The 20,210-nt window shown below is 37.1% G+C and overlaps 1 long non-coding RNA gene across 1 annotated transcript; it reads right to left on the bottom strand.

Annotated features, from left to right (window-relative positions):
• Positions 1-6,859: 6,859 nt before the first annotated feature.
• LOC148676665 (uncharacterized) lies at positions 6,860-19,151 on the bottom strand. The gene is made up of 4 exons (XR_015940915.1): positions 19,016-19,151; positions 16,817-16,881; positions 15,151-15,275; positions 6,860-7,129 (listed from the first exon to the last, which is right to left on the bottom strand). It is a non-coding gene; the product is annotated as an uncharacterized LOC148676665 (long non-coding RNA).
• Between the last annotated feature and the right edge of the window lie 1,059 nt (positions 19,152-20,210).

Here is a 20,210-nt window from a genome sequence, read left to right as displayed (position 1 = left end):
TATACTGCTATTTTGAACATATGGAATGTTTTAAACTTTGATTTCTCCTGGTTGGAAGTTAAGGTTATGGAATGCACTTGTAAACTGAATAATTGGTTTTAATACAGGGAGTAAGGGGGTAATGATTATATTTGCTTGCTTCAGTCTATGCACACATCGTACACATAACATGGAATTTTTCTAACATGGTTTTGCATCAGAAACCTTTTCACTTTACAAGAGCGCCAATTAATAATCTGCATCATGATTATCGGTATGTGGAAATTTTATAGATCTTTGTAAAATTTCAAGGCTGATTAACCACAGGGAAGGCTAAACTTTTCCGGCAGATGTGCCGAGAAATTCTAAAAATTATATTAAAGGGTGCTTGAGAGATGCTTAATAATGAACATCTTCCTGAAGGCTGTTTTGGGTTTCCTATCACAAGGGTGACTCGACTCTAAGAAATAAAAATCACCAGTGCATGTAATTAGATATTGCAAGAAGAGCATGTGCAACGTACCATTAAGTGGCAGTATTTTACTAATTATACCTTCCTCTAGATTTTTTTAAGCAACAAGGAAGAAATGTCACTCTTAAGTAATCTCTGTTCATATAAAACCTTAATAAAATGTAGTGTGTTTATTCAGTGGTTGTGTTCTCCAAGTGCTGCCCATAATGAAGGATGTGATCAGGCTGCCGTATATTTCTGTCTGCATTTTTTCAGATCTATTCTTTATATATGCATCGGTCCTTCTAAACAGGAAGTTGTTATGGATGATCTGTGCCTTTCACAATTAAATCAGATCCTTATTAAATAATGTAAAATTGAATGATTTTAAGAACAAGATGCACCTTAAAAAGTCTGAAATTTGAAAAAATGAAAATGTTTGGAGAATGTTTTCTTACCATGACTGATTATGCTTTTAATTAAAATAATTTCAATAGTAAAAATATCTATCCATCTATTTGCCCGAGGTGTTTCTCAGCAATAGAAAGCAAAACAGAAGTCTAAACACACTTCTAATTCTTCTTTGTCCAAAGTCAAAGTTATCAGTCTTTCACTCTCACTATGCTCATCAGAATGGTAACTTTATTTAATATGATAGGGGCCCCACTTCATCAAAGACTGAAAAGGATTTTATACATTTGTACTGAAATGCATCTGTACCTGGATGGTACACTACAACCATTATGTGTCAGAGGCTTGACTACACAGCAGATCATGTAGGGAAGAGAGACATCATGAGCTGAAATAAGGGGAGACTCTTAACTAAGTCAGATTGTGCAAACCCTGAATCTCATTTTTCAGCAAGTACACTCGAGTTTATCACCTATATTCTTATTAACACTGTCTTGGGAACTTTAATAACCAAGAAGCCAGGACCATCCAAAGCACAGTACTGCCTACAGTACAATGCCCCGTGTCATCAGAATGGGTTTTGAAATTAAAAAAATAACCTCCTGATCCACCAAGGCCACATTCAGCTGTTTTCTTTAGAAGTGAACAGAGCCAGTCTTTCTTAACGTCTGTGGAAATAGGCTACGAGCTTGTAACCAACTGTTGGGGACTGATTTAACTGTTTTACTGATCAAAGTTGGCTGTATCACTCTGATGAGCCCTAATACAGGCAAAACAGGTCTTAAAGACACTTCTGCTTTCTAGCATTAGGAAACAACCAGAACCAATTAATATTCACATTTTAAAGATTACAACAAAGTTCAGGAGGGACAAAGCAGCCAGGTTCAATCGGCCTCAGCAGTCCTAAATTGGATTCCAGATGTCATTTCTTCAGGTCAAAAGAACTATGCGTACTATAGATTAGCCCCTTCTCTCTTCACATTCATCTTTTGCATCACTCCTTCAACCTGTCTCCACCTGAGCAGCTGCCTCTTTGTCACTCCTCACTCTGCATGAGGGACACAGCCTCCTCACCCTGCTGCCAGGAGGTTAAGGAAAGCCATGCAGGTTACTCCACTCAATTAACATTTTCAATACACTTAATTCAGGGTTGTAGTTATTCCTAGTGAGCCTGTAGTTCCTAGTAACTGTTTACTCTTTAAAGACTCGCTAACCCTGAAAGGCGCTTCATGTAATATAGCTATCCATCCACCTACATTTATCTGGAAAATTTAATTATCTCTTTGGGAAAGCATGTTTCTCTATTTGCTCATTTATCCCTATTCCAGGTTCTCTGCATGACAGCACATAAAATGCAATGCCCAGTCAGAGACAGGTATGGAATAATGATTATTCACACTGACAGTATCTGTATCTCACCCTCATTTCCACTTGGGATTCCTTCTCTCTTCAATAACACACATGCAAGCTAACTCATTTGTGCTGTACAAACAGGCCACTGGCCTTTCCCATGACCCTGACACCCTTCTGAGCATACACCTTCAGGTGCCATTCACCAAGGGAAGAGGCAGGCTTCCCTGCTTTTGTTCTGGCCCCTCCCACATCTGCAGCCATTTTGCTGTGTAGCCTGTTTACATGAGACAGGGTCTAGGCAGTGTGCTTCTTTGGTAGTTCAAGGTTTTCTGTTCTGCTGCTTCTTTGAGTTGGTACTTCATACTTCACAGCATGGGTGATGGGTGAAAAGAAACAGGGTGATTAGATGGAAAAAAAAGAAAAAGGACAGCTTTATGTTGTACGGAAGGTTTAAGTGATTAAAAAGTCTTGTGTTTCAGAATGTCCGAGACAAGTCCTGCTTCAGCTGTTTATGAAGAAACTGAACTAATTGCTGTTGGTCTAAGCCTCTGTGAATGATGCTGTTGTGAGCTTTTCATTTGCATTATGCACTTCTTCAATAACACTGATCTACTCCACAGATGGAGACTATTGCTATTGTGTGGGACAACTGGAAATAATGCAGTTTAAATTCCAATTCTTCATATATCGTCCAAACAGATATTTGTCTTTGCCATGCCCAGTGTACAGTTTGGTGCATCTTTTATATGTGATGCAGTAAATAACTGTAAATGTTAGATAAATGGACACTGTTGATTTTGGATCTCTGATTTCTAGGCAGGGATAGTTGTTTTTGCAGGTGGTACATCTTGGTCTACGGCACAAAAAAGATGTCTTTTAAAAAATTCCCAGCATGAGGAATCTCGGTTTAGACTGAGTATTCTTTTATGTTCCATCCTATGTATACATAATAAGTGGTTATAAATTGGTGCTGTGAATGGGCAGTCTATTTACATTTAAAATTATTCTTCATTTCCTGTGCGTTTCTGTAGATGGGCCGTAGATAGCAGATACTCTGGATTTAGGTGTAAAAAATGGAAAACCACAACTGTCTTAAAAAGCAAGAAAAACTCCCCTCTTTTGTTTAGAAAATCATGATAATCACTGGAAATATGTCTATCTCAAAAGTTTGAATAAAGAATTGAGTCTGTTAGCTTTTGGGTGTGAGTAATTGTACTGATGAGAATGAAAAGTGAATAATATCAACTGTGGAACTTGAATGTCTGAGAAGGACATACATGTCTGTTTCTGAAATGCTTCACATATATTGTAAAGCTGGGTTAAAGTTGGCTATTAATTGAAATGCTTCAGGTTTTCAAGTGTTTGTAGAAATGCCAAAGATGTCATCCATATATCTAAAGTACAGGCTTAGGTGTGGTACTATTGTATCGCTGTAAAAAAACATGTTTCAACAGAGCCTGCAAAAAGCCAGACATATGCTGGCCCTGTGCTATGACTTCTCATACTACACAGAGGGTAAAAACATTAATTCAAAGAAAAACAGTTAAAAGTGAGGACAAATTCAGTGGATTGAGGTTCATAATAAATGTTTTAAGATGGCATCACTAAAAATGGGATTTACACTGTTTTGCAACGTTCTTAACATAGATGTACTGTAGGTATCAGAGAGTTGCTGCAGGGCTTCTCCAATGACTTTATAGAAGGTGTGATTTCAGCAGATGCAAAGTCAAAGGTTAAGTATAATAAAGTATAATAATAATGATGATATGCAGACATCCATCCTATGAACCTTCCTTCATTTTTTAGAGGGTGAGTTTCCTGCACAGGTGCAGTGACTGTGGCCACCCATCTAGGTTGATGTGTGTATTCGGACCCAGGGCTTGAAGGGCTGTGTGTTAAGCACATCTGGGTGCTCCACCTGCACAGAAGATGAAATAACACACTTGCACGTGCCACCTTAGAGTGCAGTATTGCCAAAAGGCTCATCTTATTAGACAGTTACACTACATTTTCTAAAGCTTCTCTGTTTAGAAATTCTGCTATTGACTAGCTTTGTGTTTTTTGTTGTTGTGCTGAGATGTGAATCTATTCTAAGAGTACAGCACCTATCCATCATTCCATTCCGTAGTGTGTTGCTCCTGCAGGTTGCAGACTCTCCCAGCTGGAGTCACGTAGTCCAGGCAAGCCTTTTAATCCCCTGAGCCAAAGCTCCTGTCAGGTAACCCAGCAGGATTTCTGGCCATTCTCCAGTTCCAGCTCCAACCTAGAGGGCTGGACACCATAACGGTTTTGTATATTAATGCAGCGAAAGAATTGTGATAGATCTGTCTTGTTATTTAATTTTCTTTTAAGGTGGAGAGTTCGTGCTCTCTGAAGATGCACACTATGGTGGGGTTGACACCGTATTTGGCAGCCTTTCAGCATTTCATTGTTGGCGTTTTCCATTTCTTTGCAAACTTCTGATCATTTTTAATATCAGGTTAGGATATACTGTATTCTGGGACATTCTGCATTTTACACTAGTGCTTTTTCTTGCCGATCTTCTACCTATATGGACTGCTTGTTTTCTCAGATATCAGGTTTCTGAACCCCAGATTCTGCCAGCTTATTCACACCTTATTGGTCATTAACGTTTAGCCAGCAAGACAATTCGTCCTACTGTGTTAAAAGATATTTCCTTTTATTAATTGTATTTTTTCCAAAACTGAATATGTTTGCTAACTTTGTCTAGAATCCAGACTTGATCATCTAATTTCTAAGCAAAGATTCTTATATAGTTTTGTTTTGCTACGTTATCTTTATAGATCTAACATATTTATGTGATTTTAATCTTTAGAACATTCATAAACATGTATGCATGCGACTTTTTTTTCTTTGAAGTTATGCTCTTGGTTATAAATGTATTCCCCAAAATTATATTCTGTGTATTCATATTACCAATTAGGTTGTGTTATGTTACAAAAGACAGACTTTTAACAATCAGCTAGCAATGTATTGAGCACACTTGTAATTCATATCCATAGCACATGAATCTAGAATTTTCACAGCTTTGTGAAGAATCCATAGTTCTTACAGCGAAGAAGCCTTAAGCTTGCAGACCTCATGAAAACGTATTTATTTAAGTATTTGTCTATAACTCAGTTTAATGGTGGCTTTGTCTGTTGTGGTCTCCCCATACCCTGAGGATATTTTTTTATGGATTTAGACGTTTTTATGTGGTCCTCAGTACAAATAAGCGTATAAAACACAAATTGCTCCAGTTATGAGCCTCCTTACGTGTATCATTTCAATTTCGGAACCAACAAAAAACATATTTTTTTATTAAATGTAATGGATACCTTTGTGAAGTGAAAATACACACATTAATTACAATATGCACACTGCATACTGCAGCCAAGGAGTATATATATTTATTTGAACACCAACAGGTGTTTTGAAGTGTTATGTTTTATTTATTTTCATGAGGAAAATCTTGTGAAGATTTATCCACTGGGGAAATAACTCCTAAATACTGCTATTATGGCAGTGTTTAAAGGCATATTTTTCTAAAAAAAGGAGTTACATTTGAACTTTTTTGTTGTACTTAAAGGAGGCATTGGTTCCTCAGCAAAGGAGCATAAAAGCCCATTATAGCGAAAATATTGACTCTAACAAGCCCTAACCAAGACATTGCTGTTTCATTGAATTATTCTTTAAAGGAAATCGTGTGAGAAAAAAAGATCTCACATAGTTTGTTATAAATTTTGATATTGTGATTAATAGATGGGGGCAAAATAGATTTTGATTTAACATTTACACAAATTATATTGTCTGAGTCATGTGTTAAAGGATTATTATTTTTAAATTGTGTGCTGTGAAAACAGTCCCAGCTTTCTTTTTATTCAAGGTGTTTTATAATCAGAACTGTGATAGAACAGTATAATTGTGATATAAGATGTTTGTTTGATTATTAAATTTGAGAATGTGTTAATTAAACCTGTGCACAGTTCTTCATACCTAATAACAGGATATAACAGCATCACACTGTTTTTATGCACATTATGCACATTATATTTATTAACATAAAATGCCAGTTGGGAATTAAAAAATAATGTAAATATTTTACATAATTATTGACTATGTACTTTCTTTCATATTTAATGACTGCACATTCTGCAATTTACAGAACAGTAATATTCCTGGTGAGACATCTAGAGGTAGAAAAGAGAAATGCAATATAACCTGTTCAAGTGAAATGTCAGGCAGGTCAGGCATAATTTTATATCTTAAAATTATGTAAAAGGGATTCAGTTATAGAATAATTGATCTAAACTATTTATATCCCTATATCCAGCCATTTTCTAAACTGCTTTATCCAAAACAAGGTTACAGAAGAGCCGGAGTCAATACCAGCAAGCAACAGGCACAAGGCAGAATACACCCTAGACCCTGCCAGTCCACAGGGGCAGGGAAGACATAGAAATGCACAAACACCAGGAACGATTTTCCCAGAAGTCATTTAAAACTACCAGTATGTCCTTGTTCTCTAGGACATACTAGAGAGATGGAGACACCTGCTTTAATGTTTACAAGCCTCTTTGAAGAATTCCAGCACTCTGTTAATTTAACAAGACCTTCCCTTTTAAGTGATAGTTATTAACTGACGTTTGTGAGGGATAACAGAATTTCAGACAGCTCTTCCTAATCATAATCTTTTAAAAAGATTATGAAAATAAACTTCTTTTCACACTCGCCTCAAACATCCCTCCTCCACCCCTTGTAGCTAACCCTTGGTTAACTCCTCTCTCTCTGAGTGGGGTCTGAGCCAAATCATCCTACAGGCAGTCCATCACAGGGCACACACAGACACAAATACTCACACACTCACATCAGGGCCGGTTTTCTCCGAGACCAATTGTCAGTATGTCCTTGGACTGCGGGAGGAAATTGGAGCATCTGGAAGAATATAAATATACATGATGTTTTTGTGAATTTAACGTTTCTGAATTTTGGAAGCATTTACTGCACAAGAAGTGGTGCCAGTTTAATAGAGCACTCTTATGTCATGTTTAATAGTGTGAAAGCTCTTGACACAACCTGCACACACATGGTTTTTTTCATTTGCGTCTGGACATGTCCTTGTTCCCAGTGCTCAAATAAATCGGGATGCCAGTTTGTCTGCAAAAAGAAGCAAACTGCAAAAGCTTTTGTGACTGAATTTCGCCTCTGCTGCCTCTGTACAATCACTCAAGCAGAAACTCTGTCCAACATAGCACCTTCCCTTTGTCCAGCAGGAGCTATTGAAATGAAGAGGAACAGTTTGGAAAACAATAAATTTAAGAAACCAATCTATAGTATATTATACATTTAGCCTTACTCCTTTTGTACTGCTAATTTGAAATACAAAATACACTTTATCCTAGGATGGGCTGCTTCCAGGAACTCATCACAGCTGTCCATAGAAAACTGAGACTGTACAGTGGTCTTCTCACAAGCTGTAAAATGTGCTATCTGTTCCTTTGGATCAGGGACTTCTCACAGCATGACTTGTGCTTTCTGCTTTTCTGTTTTCAACTGTTAGCCACTTCCTGTAAACCCTTGAGGGTGTCAGAATTGACAAAATAGCCAGGTCTGCTGTTGCCATCAACAATGCACTGGAGGCATGAGCACCATCAGTCAAGCTTTTTTGTACAGTCAGCTTTCTTTCCCACAATGCACAGCACACAGAAGAAAGGGCCTAGTCTACTTGTACTTTATAGACATCAGGAATCATGGGACATTTCTTGTGCTTGGCCAATCACACTGCTTTGAACGGGATGGGTTATTCCTATGGCACATAAAATTGTACTGTTTGGAAGGGTACCATCAGTAGGATACTGTTTATGTTCTCAACAAGAATAAATTGGCTGTAAAATAAATACATAGACAAGAAATATATAAAAAACAGATGAGACATCCATATCTGAAATATATAATACATAAAACATCCATAAATACTGTATATGCAGTATTCTAGGCATAATATTTATTTTACAACATTAATACGAATGAGAATATTGCTAAAGTAATGACAGTAAAAAATGACTATAAAATTATAGTGTTTCATTCAGGAAATACAATTCTAACACATTCTAAGACCGGGGGAGCCGCAGTTTGGAAGCACCACAACACAACAATATTCAGCTCCTTTATACACACCACTGAAAAACGTCCCCCTTCATACATACTCTGCCTTTCAAAGCTTCATGAACCAGTTGTGTAATACATTCCTTTTGTCTAACTGTCTGGGCCACATTTTACAAACATCTAATGAGGGAATAAATCCCTTTGGCCTGAAATTATTTCAAAGGTGACTTCTAAAGATGTCAAGTGTGGAAGAAAACAGTGTCAGCATTATACTGGCATGGGCTGCTGCCTTGATTTAATGTAATTGTTTTATAAGTAGTTGTTAAATATTTAAAAACAAAATGATAATGGTGCGAAGGTGTAAAAGTGTATTCCTGCCATGACAGTGACAGGTTTATCTTAATTATTGGAATTGGCTGTGAAAATAAACATTCTGCCAAGAGCAGAATAACAACAATGGTTGATGTTTTATTTGAATGGATTTTTTGTGTAGAGCATTTTCCGTTGTATGCCTTTCAACAGCCTATTTTAGATATATCTTTTCAAAGAGTGTTGAGTAAACTTAAAAAAAAATGTATGTATCACAATGAATGGAATTTACTAATCCATTAAGTATAATATTCTGATTACTGATTCCCGGCTTTGTTTTGGTTTCCTAAAAAGAAATATGGCAACATTATCTTGATGTGTACAATTTTCATACAATTAAACAGAACTTAATGCAACAGATTATGGAGTATTTAGCCACTCTTTTGAAGGTTTGAATACTTCTTGTTGTATCTTGTTCATAGCTGTGACGTCAATCAAATGTATTAAGCAATAATTACAAGACAGACCTATTTCTGCGAAAAGATCTTTACTAGACTTAAAAGAAAGAAGGAATGCCACACAAGTAACCTTCTTTTTATTCCACAAGCACCATTCCTTTCAGAAACACTTACCTGAATCTAACATTAGCGTTTTCATATCATAATTTTGGAGCAGTGTCCCTGACAATCTTGTCATCATTATTATCATACTCTTGTACTTCTTAAGTAACAAGCAGCCTATTTATTTCTGTCTTTCAAGCTGTGTTCTGTTCTGTCCTTGTTTAAAGTTCTGCTAATGTTCCATATGTTAGTCAGAAAGGTTTTACAGCATTTCCGTCAGTAAAAGCTCATTGCCTGAGGGTGGGCTTTGCCATCTATTGAGTTTCATTACCATCACAGAAGTATGTTAATCTTCTTGTTAGTTTATCTGATGATTCACAGTTGGAATTTGACATTTCAGCCTCAAAGAAGTAAAGTTTTAAAAGAAGAATAACAAAACTGTAAATCACCGAGAGGGTTTTTTCATATAGAATGATGGAGCTTTTTTGTTGAACAGCAAGAATAAACAAATTTAAAAAAAATAATAACAGAGCACATTCAGAGCATTATGGGTAACACCTTTTTATCTCATGTAAAATGAAATATATACTGTAGATAAACCATTAGGTTAATAATATTGTAAGCTAGAGGACAGTGGTCATATAATATATACTGTATATATTCAGACAATGTTCTTTAGCAGGTAGCATTATCTGTGGTATCTTTTTAGAAGGGATGGAAGTACCGTAAATGGTAGCAAATTAAAACACCCCAAAAATGCAATGATTAAAAGGACAGATTTGGTGTTCTTTTTCCTCCTGTAAACCTCTGCCTTACATATTTTAAGTCCTACTCATATAGATGATTATTATTCCTCTTCTGACTGCAGAAGTACACAAGGCAGTAACATAATTCCTTCTGTCCTCTCTATTTGGGCGTTGCAGAGTTTAATATTAGAAACAGGAGGCAGGAGACAGTTTCCTAACCCAAAGTAAGGAGGACCTTGGTATGGCACAACCCAGATTTCATTTCTTTGAGGTTACAACGAGGGAGGAAAGAGCAAGCGGTTACATCTGCCTGTACATTTTTGTTTCATTTATGTCGCTGGCTTCTCTGTAGCTGGTCAGGAGGCATGAACAGCTCCTCCCGATGTACAAGGATCACTGCTAGGGTCCTGAACCTGGACTGCTTCAGACATGAACAGACCACCAAATGCAGCCATCTACTATGCTGTGCCTATCACACTACAATATTACCATGTAGTAAAACTTTTTTCTGTGTTGCACTAAACCAATGGTGCCAGAAAACCTATCAATAGCTTGTAGGTACTGTCATTGCAAGTGTAACAGGTTGTTCATACACTGATATGATTGTTGCTATCTCATAATTATGAGATAACTCAAGATTGTTTTTTTCCGTAGATGCAATGCACTTCCATAGCATTCCAACCTTTTGGAGCACAATGAAAACTAGTGGGGAAATCTTACTTCTGTCCAGTCTTAGAAGCAAATAAATGTTCATCACATCTGGCTTGTTTGACTATAAGTGCCCTGATAATGATCCGTTGTTATGCTTCACAAAAAAGATGTTCACCCAGCTCCCTAACTAATCAGACTATTGCACACTTGAGTTAGAGACACTTAATTTAAAAAGGATCCCTTGCCTTCCAGTTGGCCTAAAAGCCTGAGATACACCTAGGGACAGAGGGGGTCTCTGGGGACAAGCCTTTTTGGCAATGTTTAAGTACTTTCACTCTGCCGACTCTCCCTTGCACTGCGAGGTTGTTTAGGCCATGAAAATGATCTAAGGATACCCTGAGTTCCTTTGCACAGTTGTCCGGGTCACTGAACCATTATGTGTCTTTTCACTTAACTTCAGCAAACTTCACGCATGGCAGGGGACATTCTTCTTTATTTACTAAATAATTCATGTTCTCAGGAAAAAACCAACTGTGCTTGGCAGTCCCTGTGCAGCATCACGTACCACCATGGACTGAACCTACATCATAAACAAAGTCACAAAAGGTCACTTCCTCTCACACACAGTCCTAAGAAAATCATATGAATTTTTTGTGGCTGTTTTATTCTACAGTCTTCAATTTTATAAATCATATCATATAATAATAAAATAATTGCATTTTTTTACAATTTTATATTTGGCATAACATAACAAGGGGACACCTTAGGAATGGCCACCATTATGCAGCAGAATTCCCTCTACACAGCAGATAGGGTTATGAAGTGAGAACCTACAACACAAATTAAGAGGACACTTTAGGGAGCCCAGACTGTGCAAGCTCAAAGTGTAATTTAGCCAGGACACTAGGTATAACACTCCTAAGTCTTGCAAATGATTCTGTAACAACCATGTAGTCCGGACATTTGTTTAGTATCTCAGCCAAAGTACAGTCTTATTGTGGCACAGGTTTGAAAATGTATCCAAAGAGGGAGAGGTATCACCCACTGATCCATCATCACCACTTACGGCAGCAATGTTATTTTACTTGGAGGTCTGCAATCCCAATACTTAGCTTTTAAGATTTGGTAAGATCAGGCTAGAAGCTGCTTTCAAAATATGTGGCATCTTCTTTTCTCTGTAAATCTGCTATTTTGTTTGCTGGTATCTCATTAATGTTTGAATCTTATCCATTTTCTTTAAGGATCCAAGGGAAAGCATTATAAAACTATGGCTTATTTCTGACACATCATAGTTTCTGCTTCTTTCATAGGGAAAGAAGTGTTGTTTTATCACAGATAGTAAAGTAAGATTGTTTGAAAATAAGCATACATATTTTTAAAAAATCATTAAGCTAAGGTTGAACTAGTATAAGAAATGATAATTTACTGGACCTATTTTAACTAAAGGATATGAAGATTTTAAACCTGTAATGACTGCTTTTAGGAAGATATATTTTCATTTCATTTTAACAAATTAATAGAGCCACTCCAGTTCTTTATTTCAGTTTAAAAGTCTTTGCCTTCACTAACCAAGAAGACAGTCCATGGGTATTTACTGCAGCATTTCAGCCATGCATACTATAGAAGATGGAGTCCCCAATCCACCTGAGTGAGCTGGAGCAAAACAGTTTAAAAATAAATAAAAAAGTGAATGAAAGTACTTTCCTGTTCTTCTAAGAACAGTGTGTACTGCAGAAATGGGGAACAGAGGCTATTAGCTGAGGGATATGACTGCTATCAATGCTCCAGAAACTGTCTGATGCCAAGATCATAATTCTTCTTGATAGAAGGAAGCATACTGTGCTCTACAAAGTTCTTCCAAACTCCACAACTCTCTTTGATCTGGAGGAGAAAAAAAAACAAGTTTTAAAAAAGAGAAACGCTTCTCTTTCTTTTTGAAGAGTAGCCAATGGGAACATTTATACCAACATGGCCACCAGGCTGGTCAGGAGCATGACACCCTCTCCTGTGGGGATATAGGGTTATTGTTTTTCCTTATTCAGATAACTGACTGAGGTCTGTCATGTCTCTATATTTCGAGTGTGTGTTGAACCGTTTGCTTTCTTGCTCCCTTTCCTGGATGTCTTTCACAAGGGGAGATAAAAACCCCATATAAAACCCTCATATTTGTCTATTATTCTTAGGTGAGTTTGAAAGGGCTCTTTCACTTTGCTGTTGTCAAACAAGAGAAACAGGAGATGTTTCTGGAGCCATTGGCCTATCTATAAAATAGAGGCTTTGTTTTCCTTTCTGTTCTACTTTCTTCTCAGTGATCTTTTTCAATGTTGTTTACTCTCTGTGCTTAAGCTGCCATTTTCCTTCCTACTTGTTTTCTTTCAAGATTTAATACAGAGAAAACTAGAGGCATATCAACACCTTTTATCTGTCCAGTGAAATATGGTAAAACAGACATCTGCAGTCACCTTGTATCAACACCCTGCTGATTGCTGTGTAATGTGCACCAGGTTGTCTTCATCTTGCCAAAAAATAATGGGACTACACCTTACCATTATTGAAGCTGACCAAAGTCTCTGCCGATACCATCAGAAAAAGACTTGTGACTGTTATAGTGGAACAACACCAATTTTGAGTGACACAAACAGAAATCCCACACCTTTTCGTGGCTGGTAATGAACAATATGCTTTGACAGTGTCAGGAATTGAAGGAGGCTTCCCATCTCCCGATCCTTCTTTTAGGCCACCTATGATTAAATATCCTAGAAGGCAGTACACCCTCCCTATTCCTGCAGCAGAGGCATCACCTTTTCTAGTTGCTGCTCCACTCATTTGTGACTTACATCACTGCCCTAGCCACATCATTGGCACTTTAATTCTTGATGATGTTCTTGATGATTTGAGCCTCTGCAGGTCATAGGATCTGTCTGGTTTTCTGTCACACAAACCAGGTCTTGGAGTTGGTGGCATGTCACCTTTGGATGGGGACTAGTCTATCAGGGGTTTAGGGCTTGGGATCAGGCCCTTTTGAATCAAATTGTCATGACCACCAGCCAGCAGAGATCAGCTCATAAGAGAACTAACCAGTACCAGCAGCGGGTTAATAATAACAAGTGCTGCCGCACGTGTTAATCCATCAGCACATGCTCTACCGTGCGGCAAGCAGCACTATTTATACCATCCAAACCCGGTTCCCGCTGCTCGGTATTGAGTCTTCTCGTAGAGAGCTCTACCTCACAGTTATTTCAACCTTGCTTACTATACTACTCCTGGATTCTGAACTTCAATTTTACCTCTCGACCTTGTACCTTGCCTTCTGAATTGGATTGTTCGCCTCTCTTAGTATTTCCTGGATTTTGAACTACCTTTCGCCTTTCGACCACGATCTTGCCTGACGTTTTGGATTGTATGCCTGTCTCGATATCTACTAGCTCCTGCGTCTGCATAGGATCTGCATACCTCTTCACTGGGGATTCCTTACATAAATGTTGTTCTGGATTGTGAATGCACTTTCTGTAGCCTATGAGACTGCAGATTATTATTATACAGATGAGATAATAACACACTCCAGCAGAGGCACAGCCCTGTCAGGGTGTTATCTTAGAGTGCTTCTCAGTCTGATATCCAGCTAGTTGGGCTACTCAGAATACTTATTTGAAGTTCTACCTCCTGGATGTGGTGGCCCCTCAGTCAGTCTATGTTTATTCCAGACGTGATGCCTGATGGTCGGAGGGCACTTATAGAAGTTACAGAAAATTATAAGTTACTCTTGTAACCTTGATTTATTGAAAGAGAAGAGTAACCACCAAGCTCTATGAAGATTCAGTTCTAAATAGAATTTGTCAAATAAAAAGGAAGGATAGGAAACACGTCTGTCTTATGTGTCCTTAGGAGAGGGGGCAAAATAGTGTAACAAACTCCACACTGGCCTATTGCCAATGTCCATATAGAAACTCAGTCCCCTGAGCCCCTGCAGGTAAAAATATTCCATTGGTCACTGAGGGGATACAAATCTCTTTCTGGGAGTAACATTAGTAACCCTTCAATTTTCATTTTAAAGACCTCTTGATATCACAATTTCATAGAAGTGCAGGACTATTGTAATTCATTCTGGCAGCTTTGGTTTGATACAGAATTCTCCAAATGATCCTACAGTAAAGGCTGCATTTCAGCACACAACACCTCTTAACTGAAAATCTCAAATTTTCCACTCTTCAGGGTGAAGTTCATCTCACAGCCGCCAGTATACTGCATATATGTCTTCATAAGGAAACATCCCAGCAAAATAATTGACAACATAACAAGGTCTAAGAATTCCTTCTGGCTTGCTCAAAGAAGCATGAATTCTTAGATAACAATCTGACCCCTTCAAAGGTTTTCAGTACTGTGAAGATTCCAAGGTACTTATGACAATACTGTGAACAGATAAAACTCCTAAGCAGTTTTTAAAGGGTGTTCTTAACTGACAGCTAATATTTTGTGATTGCTTAAATTCACAAGGAATGAGTTATATCTCACACCTGGCATTAAAAGGTAAGACGTAATTACACATGTATTACTCACTCTTGTCACAATGATCTATTTTGCTTACCTGTGTGGACTTGCTTCGACACCAGTTTTCCTATTAAGCATTTTGACGTGTATTGTCTTGTCCCATGTGTGGAGATGTCACGTGTAGCTCAAGTCTAGTTGTCTGCACCTATAAGGGTCAAAGGACTTGAACAGAAAGGAGAAAATTAAAATGCAGATTGGAAAAGAAAAACTGACAGTTTGGACAGTAAGAAATCACCTGTAGTGAATGCCTCAAGACAAGATTCTTTTCGATCAGTTCTTGTTGGCCTTTATCTGGCAATCCTGGACCAGGTCACTAAGAAGATGAATCCAAAATTGTTCTCTCATTAATTTTTTAATGTGGGGCCCAGTAGGTGTGTCTAATTTTTCTACATTGACTTTGGGAATGTCTTTTCAGTATATAGTACGAAAGAACCTTCTCTATGTTGAAGTTCAGAGGGTAGTCTGACATACAGTATTGTTCAACTGGAGTTTGGGAGAAGGTTGGATTGTAATCTCTCCCTTCCACTCCCTAAAGAATGTAGAAATTCAATCACCTGTTGTGCATGACTTTATGTGCATCTTATAGCACCCCTCATATAGAACACCACCCTCTACCCCATCTTCACACTGGCACCTGTTTCCCTGGTTCATTCCTCACAGGTGAAGGGTGCTAAGGTAGCCTTGATCTTATGTTCAGGGCTGACATTTCTTTAGTCAGGCAAGTTTACATCAAATGCTGGAATATATCATACACTTTGTTTATTTGAAACTGGGTACTTTTGCTATAGCATTTTTAGAATTAGTTGAAAGTATCTGAAAATCTAGTTTGCCTTCCATTTTGAATGTGGATATCGCCAAACTAAGATCATCTAATATTATCTTAATCCAAAGCATTTATGTTGTAACATTTATTAAAAAGAAATGTTTCCTTCTTTGATAATTAAGTATATAAACTAGCTAGGAATTAATTGATATGCCTTTTTCCTTTTAAATTAATTTAGGATTTTGTGTATCTTTATTATATGTAAATTAAATGAAATCAGGTAATAATTCCTTTAATATTCAAAAAAGAGGAAAATTAAGCAAACTATCCCTTTATATTTGCCCTCTCTTGCCCTCATGTCTATGAACTCCTAAAGATAGTTTTCAAAACTGGCTCCAGAAACTTGACTAGAAAGCATCAGTTTGGAAATTGTCAAAACAAGGAATTAAGATTAATTTGTTGTTCCAAACCCAGTGACATCCTGTCCCTTCCTTTTGTTTATAAAAAAATACATCTCCCATTGTTTACTGTGATTAGAAACACTGGTTCTTCTGTTGCCATTGGTGACAATGAATTGAGAAATGTTTATGTTATGTAGTGATAGATCAATATATGTTCTTTAATATTTTCCCAATTAAATTTAATTAATCCTCTGTAGATCATATAACCTCCATTTATAATTACCACATCTTTGCTCTAGACTCACAAAAAATAACTTCAGAAATACAGTACTGTTTTCCTCTCTAAATTTTACAAGTAAAGCTCTATTTTAATAATGTAACATTAGGCTTGGTGGACTATGGTGGGTTGTTATCCTTACTTCTCATTTTGCAGCACAATTTTGACAAAGAAGCAAGGACAGCTGTGGGCATGAAATAAAAAATGGCTCTTGACATTTTCCTTTATTAATCTTTAAATAAAAATGAAAAGAGAAGCTAACCTTGACATGTTTAGGTCTTACTGGTCCAGACAGTTCTTGGAGGATTAAGAGTGGGAAAAACTTTCCTGCAAAACAATTGAAATAAAACTGAGCGCCAGGCTAAAGAAGCAAAAGTGAAGATTATGTGCATATCCTTGAAAAACAGGTATTGGTATTCCTATCTTGTATTCCAACAATTCAGTAAGAATGCGATAGAGATAACTTGTTTATTTGATATAACTAACCTAGCTCTGGGAACAACAACCTAACTGTAAGGATAAGTTTGACCAAACCCCTTCACTTTCACAATGAGTTAGGGAACCGCTGCAGGGGTATATATAATTCATTATATATTTGTGATATATTTAACTTTTGCTTACAGCTTGCTATAATTCACTCATTCAGCAATTAATAAACAGGTTCATCAAACGAACAATTAAGAAGAGGTTTTTAAAGAAACCCAAAGTGATCACCCTTGATAAGGACTGAATTCCACCTCCTCAATTCCAGCCTCTGCTTCATGGCTTCATATTAAAGAGAGTCAGTATACTGTCCCTTTCCAAGAGATGTGCCTGCCAAGCATCAACAGGTACATGGAGGACAGAGGCCTTTTTATTTGAAAAAGATTAATGCAAGTGCACACCCTTGATGCCCTGGGAATTTGACTACAAAATTGCACATGTTCTTATAGAAATTAGATGATGGTGGTTTTCTGTCCATCACAACCTCCTCATTTCTACTAAATGGAATGGTTTCTAACATTAGTCCTGGGTTTGCAGTTTGAGTGCTTTAAGTATTTGATTTAATCCAGAACTTTTATGAGTTACAAAATATTATACATAATTTAAAACATTTTTTTTTTTATTTGAACCAAAACAATAATGGTTTGGATCCATGCTTACAGTATTGCAGGTGAGTGAAACGAATTCAATACACTGGCTAGCAGCACAAAAGTCTGTTGCTGTTTTTTTTACTTTCACTGCATTTTCTAAACTACAGCAATAGTTTCAGACAGGCCTTGGAGGAGACTCAAAATCAATAATTTAAATTGAAGGCCAGCCTCCTATATTGCTTCAAGCTGTTGTTATATTTTAACGAAAGATGTGCTGACTTTTAAATGTGTAAGAGGTCAGTTTACAAACAAGTAATAGGTTTATTCCATGCTGAAAAGAAAAGAAAGAAAACGTTTCGGCCGTGGAGCCTTCATTTGAAGAAGGCTCCATGGCCGAAACGTTGTGTTTTCTTTTCAGCATGGAATAAACCTATTACTCGTTCTTTTGCAGCCACGCATGCTGATGCAGCTACCCACCTGAACTACTTCAGTTTATAAACAATGTTTTGTGTTTTAAAGTGCATTATGTTAGGGTGTGGTGTTCTTGGCACTCTTTTGGGTTATTCTGTTAGCCCTTCAAGTTTCTGCATGTTTAAAAGACGTTCTTCAATTTTGTTCATTACAGCTGACTTTGGAGTTGATGTTCCCATGCCGTAGAAACTAATATCCAAGATGTGTTTATTTAAGGCAAGTTTAAAAAGTACCCTCTGGTTAAATTGCTGAAATCTTGTGGTAAAAAATGATTTGTGTTGAGTAATAAATTTTTTATGTCATGTGTGGCTCAAGAAATGTAAATCTGTGGTGACTCACATTTTGCACAATAAAAAAAAATATTTGGGTTCTTAGTTGTATTTTAGAAAAGCAGAGTGATTTTCACCATTTAGATCTGATTGGTAAGCAATAGTGGCAATTTGATTTTTAATACTGAGTAGTCATATATTTTGTATATAATGGGTAATTTCAATAAAGTAAAAGAAGATGAAGAGTACGAAATGTGTTAAATAATTATATTTTTTCCATGATTCTGGCACAGCACTGTGTTAAAGTGAAAAAAAATATCTAGAAGATGGACGCTATTACACTCTTTGTCATGCAGGGCAATGGGTGCTGTTGCTCTTTACTGTAAAAACACCTGAATGGTGACCCTTCAAGGCTGTTTGCAGTGATAATTAGTGGTACAAGTGCTTACAAGCTTTACATTACAGTGACTGGAGGACAGTAAGGATCAATGTTTCAGCTACGTACTGTACATGGTATGAAGAGTTCTGAAGTTGAACTGCGCAAAACTGGTCTGTTTCCTAAAAACTATTTTCACTAGATTGCACTCATCTATGTCATATAACTGATCCAAAATATGTTTTTTGTAAAATGCATAGGTGAACACTTACTGTACAGTCGTATTTTGGTAGTCTTCCACCGATGGCTAAAGATAGAATCAATCCTTGTTAACAGCTGCAGTAGTTCATTTTTTTACGCCAATTTGGAAGCCGCAATTGTTTTTTTATATATCGGCTAACAGCAGCAGCTCCTGTGCTGTACAGGAAGTAAGAGAACAAGCAGACAAAGCTTTGTTTTCTGAAGAGCAGGGAGAGCCCTGGCTAGCTAATTCGAGCCCTGCGCTCAGTGGAGCTCTGTCAGTTTTGCACTATGGCTTAGGGAATCCAGCTCACATAAGCCAGTCTCAAATTCACTGAGTCTAACTAATCGGGTTTACTTCAGTTTACTGATCAATAGCTAGCATGAAATGGAAAACAAAGGACCCTGTGATGTAGCAGGAGAGTCATAATGGTTGGCCTCTCTTTTTTATTTTTGCAGATAAAATGAAGGTGTCAGTGTGCCAGCCCAAACACAATATTTCAATGTGAATTTAATATTGTAAAGGACATTGCTTGCGTCATATTCATTTTCAATTCATATAATTTTTATTTGCAGAGATTGAAGGAGAAATCTATGATAACTGATGTTTTGAAAGTAAGAAAAAATCAAGAGAAAATGAGAAAAACGCATTTTTCATGGGAGTACTCCTGTAGTTAGGGAGTTTCATTCTTTTGAAACCAGAACCATAGAACCAGCAGTAAAATGTGGACATTCAAACAATAGTAAAAATAATTTGCTTTTATTCAAGTAAAATGAGACTGGGCAATATATTAAACAAAATATCACTGTTTTGAGTGTGCTGATTTCTTCATTCTTGACAGCACATATTTATCAGAACATACCACTTTATATCAATTCTGAGTTGAAACGTCCCCTATTCCAGCTAATTAGAATCACTTTAAATGTACTCTAATACTTATTTTTTGCTTTTTGATTAATTTTCAAAGCATGTTTACAAGTGATAATGGTCCCTTATTGTGAGACGGAAATGTAAACAAAAAATAAAGACCCTTACCCTCCCCCAACTCTGATCTTTTAACTCCTGGGGTGATCAGCAGATGGTGAACCAGCTGAATTACCAGGCCAGGCAGCCAGCTGGTTTGTTCACTGTCTTTCATTTTCTGGTACTACTTGCATTTAGTCTGCTCTGATACAAAAGGGTATAACAAGGCGACTTTGCCCCTAATGAGTGCCAGGTCTGGCGCA

Source organism: Lepisosteus platostomus, chromosome 2 (genome assembly GCF_059453375.1).
Source record: "Lepisosteus platostomus isolate fLepPlt1 chromosome 2, fLepPlt1.hap1, whole genome shotgun sequence".
NCBI classification, from domain to species: Eukaryota; Metazoa; Chordata; class Actinopteri; order Semionotiformes; family Lepisosteidae; genus Lepisosteus; species Lepisosteus platostomus.
The sequence above is the reverse complement of the archived record's forward strand: the minus strand, read 5'-3'. Positions and strand labels throughout refer to the sequence as shown.